Source organism: Hipposideros armiger, unplaced genomic scaffold (assembly GCF_001890085.2).
Source record: "Hipposideros armiger isolate ML-2016 unplaced genomic scaffold, ASM189008v1 scaffold_705, whole genome shotgun sequence".
NCBI lineage: Eukaryota > Metazoa > Chordata > Mammalia > Chiroptera > Hipposideridae > Hipposideros > Hipposideros armiger.
The window spans coordinates 287259-296942 of NW_017732055.1; the positions used below are offsets into that span (position 1 = coordinate 287259).

General features: G+C 40.5%; 1 protein-coding gene and 1 pseudogene across 6 annotated transcripts in view; one reads left to right on the forward strand and one right to left on the reverse strand.

Moving 5' to 3' along the window:
* The window catches only part of CPQ (carboxypeptidase Q), a 461474-nt gene that overhangs the window by 287207 nt on the left and 164583 nt on the right, over positions 1 to 9684 (reverse strand). The window lies entirely within an intron of this gene.
* LOC109373311 (UDP-GalNAc:beta-1,3-N-acetylgalactosaminyltransferase 1-like) lies at positions 284 to 887 on the forward strand (annotated as a pseudogene).

Genomic DNA, 9684 nt, shown 5'->3' on the forward strand with positions numbered 1-9684 from the left:
ACTTCAGCTAGTGCTTTAGTCTCATCTGAAAGCCTACAGTTTTCCGAGTTTCTCTGGACCCGGCCATCCTGCAGCCTCTTCCCACAGGCTCCTCCGTCATGGTCTCTCTCAAGCGCCTCCCTCCCCATCTCCCACCCTGGAGTGCAGAGAAATGTCAAGCATTATTTTTTACTGTTCCTTACTACTGTATGTTCAACTGGTGAAACTGAACATCTTTCATTCACTCAGAAGAAATAAATCCAAAAGGAGGCTCTGAGCCTCACGTGCTTCTGAGCTGCTGTGCATGGCCCTGGCTCTGCTGACCACCCTCCCAAGTAGGATGTCACTGAGATCCCTCAAATGGAACCTCCTGCTGCTGTCCATCTTGAGTCTCCTCCTGATGTGGTACCTCAGCTTGTGTCACAACGATGTGCTAGAACGCGAAAACTGGACATACTTCTATGAGTATGAGCCACAGACCAGACTTTTGTTTCACACTTCGAGAGCATTCAAACTGCTCTCATCCAAACCCATTTCTCGTCATCCCGGTGGTTTCACACCCCTCAGATGTGAAAGGCAGACATGCCATTAGAGTTACTTGCGGAGGAAAAAGTCTTGGTGGAGAGATGAGGTTCTTACATATTTCTTATGAGGCCAACAAGTTGAAAGGGAAGACAAAGTGTTAGCATTGTCCTTAGAAGATGAAAACCTTCTATACAGTGACAAGATAATACAACAAGATTTTTTAGACACATATAATAACCTGACCTTGAAAACAATTATGGCATACAGGTGGGTAAGCCAACTACATCATGAATACAGACACTGATATTTTCATCAGTACTGGCAATCTAGTAAAGTATCTTTTCCTTTTAGAAAGTATGTTTAGTGAAGTATGTTTCCTTTAGAAAGGACTCTAAAGGCAAAAAAGTAAAGAGAGAATCCAATTGCCAGGATATAATGAAAAAAGTGTCATTATATTCTAGTACTTTAGTTGAAAAGAGAAGACAGAAGATTGGAGTTACATTATTAATCTGCTCCATGTATGTTTTCATTAACAATCAGTTTGAGAATAAAGAGAATAAACAAATAAACAAAAAACAATAAAATAAATGTAGTGTGGATTCCTGGATAAGATCTTAGAACAGAAAAGGGATATTAGAGAACAACTGAAGAAATCTGAATAATGCACAGATCAATGTCAATAGTGACTGATCAACTTGACAAATGTACCACACTAATGGAAGATGTCAATAATAGGGAAACTAGGTGTGGGCTACATGGGAGCTCCACACAATTTTCACAATAATTCTGAAAATTTAAAACTGTTCTGAAATTTTAAACAGTTTACTTTAAAAAAAGATGATGGTCATAAATTTCCATAATTTCCACTCTAATTCTCCACTTTAAACTCACAAGTTTCTAAAACTCTTTGGAGAAATGAAGTGGTATAAGGGAGAATATTGGTTTATTTCATACCCACGATCCCTTTGAATTCTAGGACTGAGCTGTAAGCAACAACCTTCATTATGCTTTCAACGTGCTGTGCACCCTCATGACATATAAATGGGCACTAGAAGATGTAGTCTGTATTAGGATATTTTATCAGCAAACAACAACTAATTTGGGCCAAATGGGACAAAATAAAGGGTTTTATTTGAAATATATGGGGCAGCTCATGGAATCTAGTGAGCTGCCCCATGTCTTTCTAAAAAAGAGCTACCCAATGAGGCTTCATAAAGGGTGGGAAGCAGGCAGCTTTAAGGCAGGCAACAGGATTTCCTGCCTTGTCTTCAGAGAACTCCCCTTGAGAGAAATCAGCTCTAGCACTTTTCCATTCTTGAGGGACTCTGTTCAAAGCTCAAATTATCAGCACAAAGATAGAAAGCCTGGGTGGCCTCATTTGAATCATGAGACCACCTCCACGCAGAGTAGAGCAGAAAGTCTTAATTGTATGCTACTTAGCCTGCAACAAAATGGGAGAGTAAGTTCTCACTAGTAACTAAGGTGTTATTTGCAGAAGAGGAAGCAGGTGCTGGACAGGCCGAAACATCAGCTGTCAACATAGCTTTTTCTTCAAGGAACTTACAATCAATCCAAAGGGAAGGTTGAAACGAGCAAGATGTTTGGACCCAAGCATCCAGAAATAGAGGACAGAGGTGGCAAGTTACAAAGCAGAGAAGTGGGGATCTCAAGAACAAATCTTCAAGACCTGTCCCCAATAGGAAAAGCTCCAAGATGGAGGACAAGAGCCAGACAACTGAGCTCCTCTGGGGGAGGAGCAGTCAATGAGAAATAAGTATAGAGAAACGCCCATGACACAATGCGTCAGTGAAGAGAGTAGCCCATGTGGTCCTCGTGGGTGGTGTGTTTTTCTCTTATTGCCTCTTTTGCAAATCTTATTTTTAGAGTAGATTTTTAAATTTTTTTAGACTATGCACAAATCCATGCGTGAAAAGGAAAAAATAGGTTCAGTTGTAGGCATGCTTCCAATGATTGGCTATAGTTCCTTTGGTGGTCAGCATTGCTGCTGCAGACTTCTAGGTATACACCGTGCATGCTCCTAGAGGAGGAAGTTACAGACACTTCAGAGAGACTGTCTCCACCTCTTCCATATACAAAGAGCCTTGGATACAGGGGAGGTACGGGAAAAGAGCCTTCTTAAGGTCCCGACTCTTAGAAAAACATAGGCCCTTGCAGTGGTAGGACGGAAGTTATCTTGCAGACATCAGTTATCACTGGGCACGTCAGTGCTAAGGACCACTCAGTCGTTCCCTGGATCTTTAGTGCTTCTCCTCTTTCATGTCGTGAGGCAGGAAGGGCAGATAACCCAAGAAACCACCGTGCTGTGTCACAATCCACTTTTTCTTATAACTCAGAAGATATCCTTCTGAGTAGTCCATCAGTGATTTCAATGCCAAAGAGCCAGCTGCAGTAAGTGTTCTTTCCCATTTTTGATGGCACAATGGGCCATGACTGGCAGAAATGCAGCCCACAAGTCAGTCTCTAACCTACGATTTAGGTTTATATCAACAAATTCCTCCAAATTGCCAAGTGTTATTCTATGTGAGTAATCGCCTTATTCCTGGCATATTAGCACGCCATTTCCTGTTCTATATACTGGAGGTGGGGATCACGTAGGGCTAGTTGGAGTCAGCAAACCCAAGTTGAAATTAGCTAGTGGAATTCTGACAACAAAATTCCTCACTATAATTTTAAAATAAATCATCCCAAAATGACAAAGCAGGACCAGGGCTGAAAACTAAGAAGTTTAATGGAAAGGAAAATACCAAAGCTTCAGGGAAAATTACTATTAAGAATACTGTATTTCAGATTTCTGAGCACAAATCAATTATATTTGCTAAATCTGTTCAAAGGATAGATAAAATGCCAGCTAACCTCGCAGTGTTTATATCTATTAATTTCCTACCACCAGTACTTGCTGAAAGTGCCACAGGGGGATGCCCAGAGCTCTGTACAGGGCTTTGTTCTTTCCTTTCACAATCTTGCTAACATTTCTATAAATGCCTCTGTGATGGAGGCATTCAAGGAATGAATCAAAACTATTCTTTTTCTCATATCTAGGTTGATGTAACTAACACTGCCTTTTTATATCTATAAAGCCCTTGGGATGCTATCTCCTTTCAAAAAACGAATCAAAACAAAAAACAAAAACCTCAACCCCAAGAGAGGTAAAATTTCCTTATGACATATTGAAGGTACTCAATAAATGTTCATCAAATTAATTTATAAACGAAACTTTAAGCAGTGCTAATATAATTTGTCTATTGAAAAACAACTAAATTTGTTTTGGCTATGTACCTCAACTTACCGTCACAGTGCCCCAACACACAGGTGGCACAATGACGTAGAAAAGCTTGAACATGATGAAACGGATAGGAATTATTTTCTGTAAAAGCCATTTATAACCACCTGTAAACCTAACATGTGATTAGGAAACATTATTTTGCAATTTCTTTTCAATTGTGTTCCAGGTAATCATGTGGGTATGTAAACAGCAAAGTAATAGTTTAGAAGTAAATGACCATAATATTGTTTCTTATTTTTTGTAAAGTTTTCAGGAATCAGCAAGACTTTGGACTGATAATAATTTATAACTAGCTAGACAACTGAAACAACTTCCCTAAACTTCCTCTTTGAAATTTTAGCTGGTGAGGAATTCTCCTGAGAGCTAAGAAGTAGGACACTTACAAAATACAAACAATTTACTCTCCATCCTGAAATCACAACTTGGAGTCTTGGCTAGAAAGGGGATTGAAAAGTATCATCCCATAAAGCTTGAAAGCTTCTAATGGGTAGGGGCCCAAAACACTGAACTGAGAGAAAAGAGTCAAATCCATTAACTTTGTCTTCCACACCTCACACATGCAGGGTTATGGCAAAGCTCCCTGCCCCTCACTTGCATCTGGAATCAACTATCCACCACTTTGTGCTAGGGAAGCATGTGGAGTTCACTACTTGAGAGCAGACAGATATTTGCTCTCCTGGAAACATCATAAGGATGATGTGGTTGGATCAGCAAAACTTCGGGAGCAAAAAGCAAGGGACCATATGTGTTATGAGCATTTGTTAATGTACTGCCAGCCCCACTGGCAATGTGGACAGTGGCCCACATGTAAGGTCATCTGGAGCGTCAGGTGGTACTTGACTGCCTCGCTCAATGCTTCTGCATATTTAGTCAAATCAAAGGGTTTAATACAGAGCCCTCTACATATCAAAGAGTAACATAACAGTTCCTGTTCCCTAAGCGTATCATTTCTTAAGCCTCTCATTTCTAAGAGAAGGAGGGCGTATGCTTATCAGTGCACAGGGGCTTGTGGTGTGGTGGGAGAAGAGCAATAGAAAGCAGAAGAGAAACAGTCCGTCCTGGCCTCGCAGCGTTGGGGATGTGACCATCAGCTGAGCATGTGCCCCTCTGGCATGTGCCCCTCATCAGAGTGCTCCTGTTCCTCTGCTCTTCCTCACACTGGGCTTACGACTGCCCCATTTACAGATGAAAAGAGAAGCTTTCAAAGGAGAGCATGTGGAATCATTCTATTAGCTAGCACAGATTTGATCTTTGAGACTATTTAAAGATTTGAAGCCTGCATCAATATAACTGGGTTTTTTCTCTTAATACGCCTTAGACGTAGGTCAGATTCTACTGTTTCCTTCAAAGAACTGGCAAAGCGATTCACGTTCCTTTATTTTAGCATTATTCCTATAAAACTCTAAAAAAAAATCTGTATAAAGTCATGCATTTGGCTAGCGCATGCCTGATTTAATATAATTATGGAAAAATAACCTGTTTTTATGCCCGAGTCCTCAAAAATAGCCTTATCTTTTAACGCACTTTTTAATAAGCATTTTTAGTCATTATTATTATGCTGAAACTTTGAGAGTTTTCTGACATTAAAAGGCCAGGTTAAAACAAACAACGTGCTCACAGAGATGCACTTGGCGCACAGAGGGTACTTTCACATTCATATGCGAGATAACAGAAAGAATGCCTTTCTGGCCCCCTTGCTCTCAGTGAAAGGATAAGAAATGAAAGTAACCTGAAGTGAAAACTCACTGATGTTATAAGTCTTGACTTCTTAAGTACAAAGCTTTAAAAATGCTATTTTTTTCTCTTTCCATAAAATGAATGTATTTCATATGTTAAAAGAATCCTGAAAGGCCTTTGTCTAGCAAAAGCTTCCTAATGAGGAAAAAACATCACAAATGAATCATTCATCTGGTTCTGGGGAGTGAGATCAGGCAAAATGCTGTTCTTGAATTATATAGCACTTTGCATGTGGCAGCTCACTTGATCCTCACAGTACCAGCAGGTGGGTGGGTACCATTATTGTCACTTTCCAGATGGGGAAAGTGAGGCTCAGAGTACTGGTGCAAGGTCACAGCATTCAGCTGCAGGGTCAGGACTCGCCCCCAGGTCTGGCTGACTGTACAGCCCATGCTGTTACCTTCTGAATAACGCTGCACCTGTGCTGCTTTCTAAACCTGCCTTCAGTAGAATTCCCACAGAAATAGCAGAAATCATGGGGAAATCAGACTCAATCAGGTTACATAGGAAAACCTCAGAATGCCTATATTTACATTTTTAAAATGTACGTAGTTTTCTACACATGGTCAACAAAAGGGTTTCCGAGATTAAAAGATTTCATTTTATTGCCGGAAAAGACCCCTTTTCAGTAAGCCTGCTTATTATATTGTGGGCCTCGGTGGCTCAGTGACAGCATGACAGCATGACAGGAGGAGCATGGGCATTACACAGGAGAGACCAGATGTAAGCGAAACGCATCGTGATGCCATTATCACCAAGAATCATTCATCCCAGTATAAGGCTCTGACAAAATACATGGGCTGGAGAGCAGGCAAATGCAAAGAGAGCTCCTCATCTGAACAGGACACTAGGTCAAAAACGGCAAGTACAAGGCCCACAGACGCTTCCCTCACTGCGCCCTCAGATGCCGATGAGAACATGTGTTAGCTTAACCCCTACTGGCCTGAACCTGAACTTGGCAGGAACAAATGACTTAGATGATCTCCTCATTTATGAACTGCATTTTTTTTGGTAGAATTTGTGTGATTTATTATTCTATCTTTTAGTTATAAAAATGCCTTGTAATTATTGCTGTATTTGAATTTATAGCTACCGTCTTACTTTGCTTCCGATTTGTCACACCCATTTTGAAGTAGCAAACTAGTCAGTCACAGCTAGAGCAAGGGTTTTTTCTGGTGTTAACTTGTACATTTTGTTTTAGTTTGTCTTAGTTTGCTTTGGTTTTGTAACTCCTCCGAGTGGAAATGTCTGTCTCTTGCTCTACCCCTTTATTCACCCAGGGGGTCCTTCTGGTGGCGGGAAGGCACATGGCTCACTAAAACCTGACTATAAGTCAAGGAAACTGCTTTGCTTTTCTTGCAGCAGCCTCATTCTAAAAAGTCCTAAGTACACCTACTAAGTTAGAGATAATAATACTGATTCCTATGTGTTTTGTCTCTCAGTCCTCTCCTACATGTGCTGGTATAACAGTGAGAGTCTGCTTAGAACAGAATGAAGCCCACACATTCAGTTCTCAGAACCAGGTTCAAGTGCTCACTCAGTTTTCATAAGATACTTGGCCTTTCCAAGTGCCAGCTCCCCCAAACGTAAAATAGGAGTAAAGATAGGATTATAACATGATTTCACCAGCTGCATATTAAATGAGAATATACATTTTAAAAAGGACTTTACAAATAAAAAGTATTATACAAATGATAATTATTAAGGTTACTGTTATACAAGTGTACAATGGGTGATAAAGACAGAGACAGGGAGCAATAGGTCGAGATGTGCCTTAGTGAGAAAAAGTCTTGGGATATACTGGTCTTAGAAAATACTACGACTTTCATTTCCAAGTCCACCATTAACTAGACATACAACATTGGGCAACATATTTAACCTCTTTGGACCGATATTTTTTCATCTATCATAAACATGAATGGAAAGATGGCAAGAAAACCATGGGCCACCCAATGGGCTAGGATTTACATATCTTCTCTCATTTAATCCAAACAGTAGGTTTCACAAGAAGCATTATGATATCCAATGTGAGACATGCAGAGAGCTGAGACACTGAGAACCCCAAAACACAGTACATAGTGGGGGCTCAAAATTCAAATCCTGTTCTGCTGACTCCAAAGCTTATGCTCAGCCTGGTCCAGTACCACACAAATAAAGAAGAGTGATCATGGCTTTGAGCTAGCTGATTTCTAAGGATTTCTTTTAATTCTAAAATATGAATCTAAAATTTGAAAAATTTTTCAACTTAATGAAAAATAAAAGCCTAAATAATGCCGAGTTAAATATCTTTATTTTCTATATACTTTCATCCACAAATGTTCCCTTGTTTTTCAGGGACAGGCAGACTGGCTTCTAGTGGGCTGATCAAAGTTCCTTAGATGTTCACTCCCAACTCTTCTCTGGGGGATGGATGTGACTCATGTCATTGGGCTATTGCAATTCATCTGTCTTCTCACAAAAACACAGGCCAAAACAGCAGGACACTCACAACTGGCTTCTAATACTGTGAGAAAGATCTGCCCACACATCCTGCTCTACGAACAGGAAAACCAAGCTTCCTCCTCCCTCTCTCACACTCTCTCTCTCTCTCTCTCTCTCTCTCTCTCTCTCTCTCTCTCTCTCAGCTGCGGAATCTATAGCATGATATGCTCATGGAAAAGAGAGGGAGAAGCCACTGAGGAATTCTCCTTTCTGACCAATGCCTGTAACAGAAGGAAAGCATTAGAGGAAGGCTGCCTTGTATTAAGTACAAGATCTCTAACTCCATTTTATTTCCACTATTACTGATGTAATTGTGCATTCCTGCTGCATTTATAATTAAGAAACAGATGGTAATGCTTAGTATTAAGCAATGAGGAGTGGCCATTAAAACTATCTAGAATGCCAGCAGTCGTACATGATATCAGAGGTTTAGTTTACCATAACAAAGTTTTATATCCATGAGAAAAAAGGAAGAGAAATAAAGGCCATTTTCCCCTCATAAATCCATTCACATCGCAGCTGTCCCCTCACTGAGGGAACATTGCACATTACAGGCAGGCTCTTAGACACATTCATAGCTGGACACAAAATTGGGCACATCTTGGTTTTATTATAAATTGCCATCACAAGTGGCAAAACAAGATAGAACATTCACCACGCTATGGAAATGCAGTGAGGCACTAGAGAATCACTGAAATTGCTTGGGTGATGGGGCAGGCTAAGGGTAGAGGGAAGAATTCCAGAAGACTGTGGGAACATGGCCGGCAGCCTAGAGCTCCTGGAGAATGTAAGAGGCTATTAGATTGTAACATAAAAACAAAACAAAACACCCCTCCCCCAAAATACATGTGCACATGTGGTATGTGTGTATAAAACTGAGAATAAATGGCTGTGTAATTTTTCCAGTAAGACAAACTTGAATGACAACCTCAACTAGCTGTTAGGAAAGTAATCTATCTCTTATTTCCCCACTTATACACATGAATGTTTTGCCTTTAGTAATCTGAGCTCCCTGAACAATTTCTCAGCCCTCAATCTGCCTTCAGATTCTTTTCTGAAGTAATTTCATCTCACTGGAGTCACACTACGGTCTCATAGGAATCCAGTTGCCACGGTGGGGCGGTCGCTCTCTAAACCAATGCACCCATCCGGACAGTAGCTCTCACTCATATCAGTTTGCTTCCATCCTCCTTAACAGTGCCAGTCACCTGCCAACATCCAGTCTAAATCACTAACCTTTTCGATGCATGGAAGCACAGTGGCTTTACCTTAAGAGCATGCTAAGGCAGCTAATTATAAGACCTTCCTGTTATAAACAGCGCTATACATCCCAAAATAATGAGGAACAAGCTTTAAGAATTCAGAAATACATTGTTGTGGTGAAACATTCTTTCCCCAGTGAGAGATTAAATAAAGGGGCAGTACAGAATAAAGAGAGAGCAGGGACAGGCAGAGCCCTTCGAACCATCAGTAAAAATGTTGAAAATCTGTGAAGTCATTTTCTGCCTGGATGAGCCTTAAGAAAATGTACTTAATTTTCAGTCTCCCAGTATGTGACAATAGTCACACTTTAGAGTCATTATGTCACACCTGGTAGAAAAGCAAATGAAAGGCAATTCTTACCAGTGCTTTTGCCAACATTTTCCAATCAACAGCAC